The following is an 11,508-nucleotide window of genomic DNA, read 5'->3' as shown; positions in this document are numbered from 1 at the left end:
AAACACAAGCCGTTGGCTTGCTGATTGAATCCAGGCGGAGCTCACACCGCAAAGCCCCCTTGACCCATTTCCAAATTGCCATTAAGCTTACGTTTCAGCACATGCCTCGCAACTCATGCTCGGCCCCAGCGCATAGTCCGTGGCAGGGCTTCCTCCGGCAAAGACTGCGCCTGTTTCCCAGGCATCTGGGCCGTATTTAGCAACCCCTTCATTACCAATTTAGCCAGCCTTGGACGCATCGTTGCTGCCTAAGTTGGGGTTTGCTTTGCTTTCTTGTGCCCTTTCCTTTCTCATTACGCGCAATTGACAGGACAAGTGCACCTTCTGATACCCGTGACGAAGACCAGGCTGCTTCGCACAACCCAAGATCCATGTCATTGGGGTTGGCAGCTTCTCTCCCAGGTCTGCGCCAAGGCCTCTCAATAGAACCTTTGTGTCAATATTGGAAGAAGTGGCTTCAAATCTGGTGTCGTGTCAGTTCCAAGCGTGCTATGGTCACAACGGACTGTACATCTTACGACTTACCATTTTTATCCATTGCCATATTTTGTGGGGATTTGTAAAAGGCACCATGATGTAATGTGTTGAATGAAAAGTATGTGTCGGCAGCTGATTGGCTGAGCGTGCCAGGAGCCAGAATTCTGATTGGCTGCTGTCTCTGGCTTGTTGCTGACAGAAATGGTTTTAACTGCTACTTTAATAATAATAATAATAATAATAATAATAATAATAATAATAATAATAATGTTTTGTTGTTTTGTTGAATCCAGACTGACAAAGTTCTGGAACACAAGACACCAGACATCACAGTTGTGGAAAAGAACAAGGTTTGGATCATTGATGTTGCCATCCCAGGTGACAGTTGCATTGACGGAAAACAACAGGAAAAACTCAGCCGCTATCAGGACCTCAAGATTGAACTTCAAAGATTCTGGCAGAAACCAGTGCAGGTGGTCCCGGTGGTGATGGGCACACTGGGTGCCATGCCAAAAGATCTCAGCCAGCATTTGGAAACCATAGACATTGACAAAATTACGATCTGCCAACTGCAATAGGCCACCCTACTGGGATCTGCGCGCATCATCCGAAAATACATCACACAGTCCTAGATACTTGGGAAGTGTTCGACTTGTGATTTTGTGATATGAAATCCAGCATATCCATCTTGTTTGCTGTGTCATACAATAAAATAATAATAATAATAATAATCATCATCATCATCATCATGTTTTGTTGTTTTGTTGGCACAACAAAACATTGCACTGAAAGTTCCTGGACAAGTCGAACACTTCCCAAGTGTCTAGGACTGTGTGATGTATTTTTGGATGATGCGTGCAGATCCCAGTAGGGTGGCCTTTTGCAGTTATTATTATTGTTGTTGTTGTTGTTGTTTTTGTTGTTGTTGTTGTTGTTGTTATTTTCCGGCCCTGGAGCTCCTCCCTTTCCCACCCCGGGGACAGCAGTGGGGGTCTCGCCCTGGACCCTCGTCCCCGGCTGGAGTTGTAATTAGAAGCGGCCTCCTCCTCCTCCTCCTCCTCCTCCGAGGAGCTGGGGAGTCACCAAGGATTAATTAGGTCTGCTATTTATTTCTCCCGATATGAAAGCCAGATGTGGCCAGTTAAACCCAAAACCTTAGGGAGAGCCATCCTGGGCTTGTTTTCCCACCCCTGATCCTTACCGAAGAAAAGGAAAGTTGCCCACCCAGAATCCAGACGTGATGCGAGCAAGAAAAAGGGCTGCCTTGGCCAGAAGGGCAGAGGGCCCGAGCCCTGCCTGATTGAGCCCTATCAATCATCCCTGACTTTGGGAAAAGTCTTGATTCCCCCCCCCCCCCCCTACGACTTGCTTCTTTCTCTCCTCCCTTTATCCTTCTGGTACCCAAATTTCCATATGTTTTTAAATGCTATTATTAAAATTATAGAACAAATGGAGAGAAAGGAGACAAATACGTCAGGATCCGGCAGCATTTCATAAGTGAACATTGGGACACATATGGTCAAGCAACATCTGAGGCCTCATCTACACTGCTGTGTATAATGTAGTTTCAAACTGTGCTATATGATCAGTTAAATTCATATAATGGAATCCAACAAACTGCATTATATGAGTCTAAGGTCAAGGTTTCCCCTGACGTTAAGTCCAGTCATGTCCGACTCTGGGGGTTGGTGCTCATCTCCATTTCTAAGCCGAAGAGCCGGCGTTGTCCCTAGACACCTCCACGGTCATGTGGCCACTGGCATGACTGCATGGAATGCTGTTACCTTCCCGCCGGAGCAGTACCTATTGATCTACTCACACTCTGGGGGTTGGTGCTCATCTCCATTTCTAAGCCAAAGAGCCGGTGTTGTCCATAGACACCTCCAAAGTCATGTGGCCACTGGCATGACTGCATTGAGCGCTATTACCTTCCCGCCGGAGCAGTACCTATTGATCTACTCACATTGGCATGTTTTTGAACTGCTAGGTTGGCAGAAGCTGGGGCTAACAGCAGGTGCTCACTCCACTCCCTGGATTCGAACCTGCGACCTTTTGGTCTGCAAGTTCAGCAGCTCAGCACTTTAATACGCTGCGCCACCAGGGGCTCCTATATGAGTCTACACTGACTATTATATGAATATACGCTGCATTATATGAGTCTACATTGCATCATATATGTCTATGCATTATATGTGTCTACACTGCAATATTTGGGTCTACACTGCAGTATATGACTATGCATTATATGAGTTTACATTGCATTATCTCAGTTTATGCGTTATATGAGTCTATGATGCATTATAGGAGTTTACATTGCATTATATAAGTCTATGCGTCATATTAGTCTACAATGAAATATTTGGGTCTACACTGCAGTATGTGAGTCTACATTGCATTATATAAGTCTATGCATTATTATTATTATTATTATTATTATTATTAATAATAATAATAATAATAATAATAAATATTTATAACCCGCCCTCCCTCATGAATTTACGCTGCAATATTTGGGTCTACACTGCAGTATGTGAGTCTACACTGCAATATTTGGGTCTACACTGCATTAAATGGCAGAGTAGGTGGAACCTGAGTGTAGACAAGATAGGAAAATTAATATGGAGTAACTGGAACATGTTACTTAAAAAAATGTAACATGCCAGACTTTGAATGTATTTTTTTGGGTGGGTGGGGGGGGGGGGGTTTGCTGGCACTTTCAATTAAACAAGGACAGGCCAATGTGTGTTCCCTCAAATAGTTAGGATTTCTTATTTTAAAGGAGTTTGTGAGATCAAAGGCTCCCCCCTCCCTCCAAAAAAAAGAAGTTGCCTTGCTTCCTGGAAAAGGCCCTTGCTGTTTTGCAGTTCGTAAAACCTCAGCTCATTTATGGTGCGTCCAACAGACCGGCCCCAGTTCCAACAAGTCAGCTGAAAAAACAAACAGCTCTTTCAGTCCCTACCGTAGAGGTCGGATTTGTCATGAAGGCAGAAAGGGGGGGGAAACGAAACCTCTAAACTCAGAGTTAATCGCCAGAGCTACTGCAAGGCGCTCCCAGAACTCCTCAGGATGGCCAGCTCTGGTGAACGTCAACCAGATGAACCTCCGAGAAGAAGGAACAACACAAGTCGGCTCTCAAAGCCTCCTTTGGCCGTGTAGCCTTGACGCCTCTATCCTTAGAAACGTATCCAGAGACTATGGGACACAATCTTGGAAATTGGGAACACCTCTCTACAAATCATCATGTCCTCCAGAGTAATTCTGGGTCAACATACAGAAGTTGATGTGGAGACGCGATGGAAGACCCAGAGATGCCCAGGGAGGTATTCCATATAGGGATCTTCTCCAGGACAACTCTGGAGAGTAGCATCAGAGGACCTAGATGCTCCTAGGGAGATCCTATTAATCCTTCTCTCATGTCCAGAGACTATGGGACACAATCTTGGAATGGTTTGGTGCTTGAGGTTCAACCAGACCTCCACATGTCCTCCAGAGTCATTCTAGGTCAACATACAGAAGTTGATGTGGAGATGCGATGGAAGACCCAGAGATGCCCAGGGAGGTGTTCCATATAGGGATCTTCTCCAGGAGAACTTTGGAGAGCAGCATTAGAGGACCTAGATGCTCCTAGGGAGATCCTATTAATCCTTCTCTCATGTCCAGAGACTATGGGACACACTCTTGGAATGGCTTGGTGGTTGAAGTTCAACCAGACCTCCACATTTGTTGATGCTAGAGGCGTGAGACCCCGAGCAAAGACACTTCATTAAAAACATTGGGAACACCTCTCTACAAATCATCATGTCCTCCAGAGTAATTCTAGGTCAACATCCAGAAGTTAATGTGGAGACATGATGGAAGACCCAGAGATGCCCAGGGAGGTGGTCTATATAGGGATCTTCTCCATGACATCTCTGGAGAGTAGCATTAGAAGACCTAGAGATTCCTAGGGAGACCCTATTAATCCTTCTCTCATGTCCCTGCACGGGGAGCTAGAGCTGACAGAGGAAGCTCATCCGCCCTCCCCGGATTTGAACCGGCAAACTTCAGGTCAGCAACCCAACCTTCAGGTCTGCAGTTCTATCAGCACAAGGGTTTAACCCATTGCGCTACCGGAGGCTCTATGATTTTATGTTAAGCCGCTTTGAGTCGATAAAGTGGAGTATAAATAAATATAATAATAATAATAATTGGTGTTTCAACAGAGCTGTTGGAATGTGCCTTATTTGGCAAACGTCATTCTGCCGCAGGTTGGAAAAATCGAAGCGAAACCCAATGGGTTCCGACCTCTTTTAAGCATCACTTATATTAAATGACTAGACCTTGGACTTCAGCAAGAAGGTTGGTTGGAAATCTCTTGCGTGGGTGCAAAGCCACCGTTTTGCATCCAAGCCAAGGCCTTGGTGGGGCCTCCAAAGGCACCGTGTGGGTGTACGTAGGGCCCTAGTGAAAAGCGAAAAGCGATGAAGTCAGTTCCCCTCTTCCTCCCCTTCCTTCGCCAATCCATCCATCACTGCGGACAAGGACTCTGTTGTGTTAGCAAAAAAGTGCCTTTACACGGCTAGCCGCCTATTACAGGATATTATTTTTCCAGTGGAGAAACATTTCAGGCATTTCCAATGAACTTTTGTTTTTTTCTCCTGGTGCTTTATTGGTACTATTAAAGAAAAAAGGTCCAGTGAAGGAATAGAAAAATCCCAACCACAAAAAGCAAAGGAAATTTAGAACGTTAAAAATGGAACGCGGGTCTCTTATTATTCTTTCCTGAGGTGTAGCACAGACCTCCATGGAGCCAGCAATGGGAAGATGCCGAGGAAACTGTATGGATATAGACAGAAAAAAAAAATGGGATTTAGGCTGTCCATCCCACAATCCCCCAACCAACATGAGAAATCTCCAGCAAGGTCGTAGGAACTGTACATTCCCAAGCCATAATGGAAGTTCATTTTGAATGCATTCATTGTCTTCTTCTGTATAGTATTGTTGCACTCTAGTCCTGGAACACCTTTTCAACCAGCAACACAAGAACTTATTTCATAGGCAAATCCTTCAAAGAACATCAACAAACAGGAGACTTGAATCATGAGTATAGGCAAAGATAGGATACTTGAAATAAACTTGAGAGCTGAGACAGGAAAGCCTTCCTTGCGGCAACGATGTCTCCTATGAAGGCCTGAAGCCCACACTCTTTAATTTAAGCCTGACCAAGAAGCCATGACATCATGGCGAAGGCACCTGGGCCTCAAAGTCTTCTCATGGATTCTCTCAGAGCATCTAATTAGTCTATTTTTCACTCCCTCTGTTCTCAAGCCTAATCTAGCTTCTCTTGAAAACTCCCCATCAGATGAAGGCCGTTTCCCAGGGGATGTGGGACTTTCACTTTCCTTTCTTTCCCCTGTTGCCTGGGAACAGGTACTGGAATCGGCCTCACCTGGCTGCAATTCTCTCCTAGCATGGACAGACTCATCACTCTGAAAATCATCCAATCCATGTCCTCTGAAATATCGAAAAAAAAATCCTCAGCCACTTGCTGAGCCACAACAAGTATAGGACAGGCATGGGCAAATTTCGGCCCTCTGGGTCGCTCCCACTCCCACAATTTCTAAGACAGTAGTGTCGTACCTCAGGCTAGTTTCACCTTGCTATATACACCAGGCTGCACACGGTTGTAGTCATTTGTAGTTTATTAGGAACTAGAAAATAGTTCTTCAAGAGCAAAAGTAAAGTTCCAGAAGATTGTTACAAAACAAGGCTTCAAAGAATAATCCAAAGAATCATAAGGAATAGACAAGGTCCCAAGAGAGCATGACAAAGGCTGCAAGATAATCCAGGAAAAGAGCTTTCTTCTTGACGTGAGCGAGAAGTTGCTTTGACAAAGGTTTGTCTCCCAACACACTGTTTTAATACCCTTTGCGAAGCATGAAAGCATTTCTTTGGCCTCTGACCTCCTTCTTGTTTGCTATTCTCACACTCCTTCGAACCCTGAATTCCAAACAGCCAGCTCGATCTAGAGATTCCATTTCATCAAGGCCAGCCGGCTCATTAGCGTCTCTCTGCATGCTATCAGACTGAGAACTGTCCTCCTTTTCTGAGTCAATTTGCACCTGGCTAGATTCAGTATCAACATCATTCCCTTCTGTGGGAAAAACTCCCTGTTCCTCATATTCTACAACAGGGACAATCTGAACCTGAATCCCATAATCCCCATCAGAGTCACTCTGAGGTTTCAGCTGAGTCACAACAAGTAGGCTGTTAGGAATGGTGGGAGTGGAAGTCCAAAACACTCAGAGGGCAAAAGTTTGCTCATGCCTGCTATAGGAGGTATTGAGGAGCAAACGTCTTAATTCTTTAGTCTACCTGGGGTTATAAATCTTCACTTATTTTGGTTGCGCAGGAGAGAATGAAAACAATGTCAACAAATTGCTCCGAGGAGGACGAGATTATGAAAGCTTTGCAGTGACTTTGTTTTGTTGTATTCTAGAACTCTTTTGCTGTGAAAATTTCACAAAAAGATTTCTTTATGTTAAAAATGGCCCGAGTCCTTTGAGTCCTCTTCTTGGCATGGAAATTGGACTCGATGCACCATTAGGCCATTTCCAGTTCTATGAGACTATGATTTTGAAAACTCTTCCCATTGCTTTCAGCCCTTGTCCGAACGACCACAATCCTTCCATAGCAAACTTTAACATGAGTTGTACAGGGTCCTACAGTCTCGTGCAGCTTCATCAATGATGTTTTGTGACTCTGAGAAGCCTCTAAGTACACAATGGAATATTTAAATCAGTTGCAAGGTCTCCCTGTATTGTTTCAGGACCTGTTTCAATTGGTGTTAAGTAGACAGAGGTCCAGCACCAAATGATGAAGTCAAGTAGACGACCATCCGGGTTGTTTTCAACCTAAAATCCTCTTCAAAGGCTCCCTTTGGGTCATCACTCTTGGCCCTTACATGCAAAGAAATGCACACATCTCCCTCCATGTCTCCCAAGATATTTTGACTTGTTGCTTTCGAGGCCATCACAATCTCATCTTCCTTGCAGCTTCCACACTTGAGATTTGCAAACAGGAAGCTCAACCAGTAACGAAGGAAGGGCTCCTGCAGAAAGGTCAATGCCAGGAAATCCATAAAACCCCATTAGCTTTCCTTCTCGGCTGATAAGATTCAGATTAGACCCTTAAGTCAAGCTTTGTTTACATTGCTATCTCTAAGTGGCCACTTACTTTACTTCTAGTGTTTATGTGGTAGGACTTTTCCTTTTAGAAAAAAAAGTTCTTCTCTGTTTTGACAAGCAGAATGAGGCCTGAGATTGTGGAGGAATCGTGGTGCTTAAGAAGACGGTGTCCTATGCACTCATCACATAAAATTAAAGGGTTACGTATTGGGTTTGAGCGCTGAAATGCAACTCTGAAGGCCAGGGTTTGAATCTTGCTCAGCTGTGAAGCCCAATGAGTATCTTTAGGCAAGCAACACTCTCTCAGCCTTAAAGGAAGTGAATTACAAACATCTCCTTCCACCAAAACCAAGCGCTGTCCTCCTCCTCCTCCTCCTCCTCCTTTATGAGTGGCACAAAATGGATTGTGAAGCTCCAGGGAGTTTTCCAGTCCAGCTGTAAACTTTCAGAAACCCTCCGCAACCGGCTGAGAAACCTATAGAGCTCTGTTTCAATTCACAATACTCCCTTTTCATTCCTCCCGACCAGAGGGAGAGCAGAAGGGGAGGAGGGAAAAATAACAGCCGTGAGGAATCTTGCTTCAGGAGTAATCAGGTTGGAAAAGAAATATATTGCTTGAGAATAGGGTGACGGGGACCTTCTGAGAACGGGACGAGGAGAAGACGGTGCTTGGCGAAGGCACAGGTGTTTGGAGGCCGCCCTGTGAAATCCCCAACGGGACGATAATTGTGTCTCCGTCTCCGTCTTGTGTGGTTAGACACACGTTGGCCCAATCTAAGTGGCCACAACGCCTGCCAAGGCTCTCCATCGGTTCTCTGGCTTACTTGGTGGGAGCTCCAGCCCAAGCGACTTTCCAGCTTCTTTGCAGATCAGCCGGAGACGATTGGCCAAAACCGTAATCCTACTCCAAGCGAAAGAAACATCCCCATCATTAGAAACCCAGGACTGACTTCTCAAGGCTTGGCCAGACAGTCTCGTTTTGGAATCCAGGTCTGAAAATGGAAGGAACAGCCTCCCAACTGCCAAGGCCATAACAACGGTGTCTTGCAGAAGACGTAGCGGTGTCTTGAGATAGATACCGTATATACTCGAGTATAAGCCCACCCAAATATAAGCCGAGGCACCTAATTTTACCACAAAAAAACTGGGAAAACATTGACTCCAATATAAGCCGAGGGTGGTAAATTTTAGGAATAAAAATATTTATTTTATTACAACATTTATATCCCGCCCTTCTCACCCGAGATACAGTAGAGTCTCACTTATCCAAGCTAAATGGGCCGGCAGAACCTTGGATAAGTGAATATCTTGGATAATAAGGAGGGATTAAGGAAAAGCCTATTAAACACCAAGTTAGGTTATGATTTTACAAATTAAGCACCAAAAGTCATGTTATACAACAAATTGGACAGAAAAAGTAGTTCAATACGCAGTAATGTTATGTTGTAATTACTGTATTTAATTTAGCACCAGAATATCACAATATATTGAAAACATTGACTACAAAAAGGCATCGGATAATCCAGAACCTTGGATAAGCAAGTGTTGGATAAGTGAGACTCTACTATACCAATAAAATTACATTAATTGAGGCCTCAGTAGGTTAAATGTTTTTGAATATTTACATCAAGCTCAAATTTAAGATAAGATTGTCCAACTCTGATTAAATCATTATTCTCATTTTCTTCAATGTAAATGTGCTTATCTATCCTTTTAATAATAATAGAGTAAAATAATACATGTAATAATAATAATAATAATAATAATAATAATAATAATAATAATAATAATGGAAAATAATTTCCTGCTTCTTGGCAGGGGGTTGGTCTGGATGACCCATGAGGTCTCTTCCAACTCTACTATTTTATGATTCTACATGTAGTAATAAATAGAGTAAAATAATAAATAGAATAATAATAATAAGATCAGAGTGAAATAAAAAATGTAATATTAATAATAATAAAAATAGAGTAAAATAAATGTAATAGCAGCAACAATAATAGAAAAAAATAATAAATGTAATCATACCAATAATAATAGAGAAAAATAATAAATGTACCATATATTCTCGAATATAAGCTGACCTAAATATAAGCCAATCAGGACCCTCACCCGAGTATAAGCCAAGGGGAGCTTTTTCAGTCTTAAAAAAAGGCTGGAAAAATAGGCTTATATTCGAGTATATACAGTATGTGACCGTTTCCGAAAAGGGAAGCAGAAAACACACACTCGTTTTCTTTCCCAAATCGGCCTCGTTGCCAGAGAAGCTGAAAGGGGATCATTGTATAATAGAGAGGCTTTGTTAATAGCAATGCCACGGGAATTTGCCGAGCCCGAGCTCTGAAGAATAATAAAAAAATACCATGGCTTTTTCAAGGCAGCAGAAAAACCCCACAAATATTTCACCACCAAACCGCCCTCCCCCGGCCCCCGAATATCCATCTTGTTCTGTCAAATCATGGCTTTCTCCGCTCTCACTGCAATTTGCCTCAACGTTCAATGCTTAGGGACTCCCCGTTTCACTATCATCTGATGCTTGGAGAATTGATCTGACAGGAAGACGGCAACCGACCACATCACAACCAGCCAAGCTGGGCTGGATTTTCAGCAGAGATATGTGGCAAACGTTGTGTTGTTCTGTGCCATCAGTTTGGTTTTGACTTGTGGCAGCTGTCTGAAGGAGAGACCTCCTAGAGCGCTGATCAACAACAGGTCTACCAAAGCCAGGCTTCCTTGAGTGATTCAATTCATCTCTAAGACACTTTCCTTCTTTTCCTACTGCCTTCCCTCATATCCAGCATTGTTGCATTTTCTAGAGAGTCATGTTTCAGAAACAGTTGGGAAGACCTCCCTCCCTCCATCGCAACTGCTAATGTCCTGGCCTTGGAAGGAGAGAAGAGGGGGTACAGATCCATCATGCTTGGGTCCAGAAGCAAATGAAAGGTCCTTCTTCCATCCCAACTGCCACTGCCCTGACCTTGGAGGGAGAGAAGAAGAGGCAAACACAGTTCCATCGTGTCTACACCCAGAAGAAGATTAAAGGTCTTTCCTCCATCCCAACTGCCACTGCCCTGACCTTGGAGGGAAAGAAGCAAGCATAGATCCATCATGTCTGGATTCAGAAGCCAAGGAGAGGTCCTCCCTCCTTCCCAACTGCCACTACCCTGACCTTGGAGGGAGGAAAGAAGCAAGCATCAATCCATCATGCCTGGGTCCAGAACCAAATGAAACACCCCTATTCCATCCCAACTGCCACTGTCCTGGCTTCAGAGGGAGAGAAGAAGCAGGCATAGATCCATCATGCCTGTGTCCAGAAGCCATTTTTCCATCCCAAATGCCACTGCCCTGATTTCAGAGGGAGAGAAGAAGAGGCAAGCACAGCTCCACCACGCCTAGGCCCAGAAGCAGATGAAGTCTTCCACCCATCCCAACTGCCACTGCCCTGGCCTTGAAGGAAAAGAAGAGGCAAGCACAGCTCCACCATGCCTAGGCTCAGAAGCAGATGAAAGGTCTTCACTCCGTCCCAACTGCCACTGCCCTTCAGAGGGAGAGAAGAAGAGGCAAGCACAGCTCCACCACGCCTAGGCCCAGAAGCAGATGAATTCCACCCGTCCCAACTGCCACTGCCCTGGCCTTGAAGGAAGAGAAGGAGAGGCAAGCACAGCTCCACCATGCCTAGGCCCAGAAGCAGATGAATTCCACCCATCCCAACTGCCACTGCCCTGGCCTTGAAGGAAGAGAAGGAGAGGCAAGCACAGCTCCACCACGCCTAGGCCCAGGAGCAGATGAAGTCTTCCACCCATCCCAACTGCCACTGCCCTGGCCTTGAAGGAAGAGAAGGAGAGGCAAGCACAGCTCCACCATG

This window comes from Anolis carolinensis, unplaced genomic scaffold, assembly GCF_035594765.1.
Source record: "Anolis carolinensis isolate JA03-04 unplaced genomic scaffold, rAnoCar3.1.pri scaffold_9, whole genome shotgun sequence".
Classification (NCBI taxonomy): domain Eukaryota; kingdom Metazoa; phylum Chordata; class Lepidosauria; order Squamata; family Dactyloidae; genus Anolis; species Anolis carolinensis.
This window is presented reverse-complemented; position numbering follows the sequence as displayed.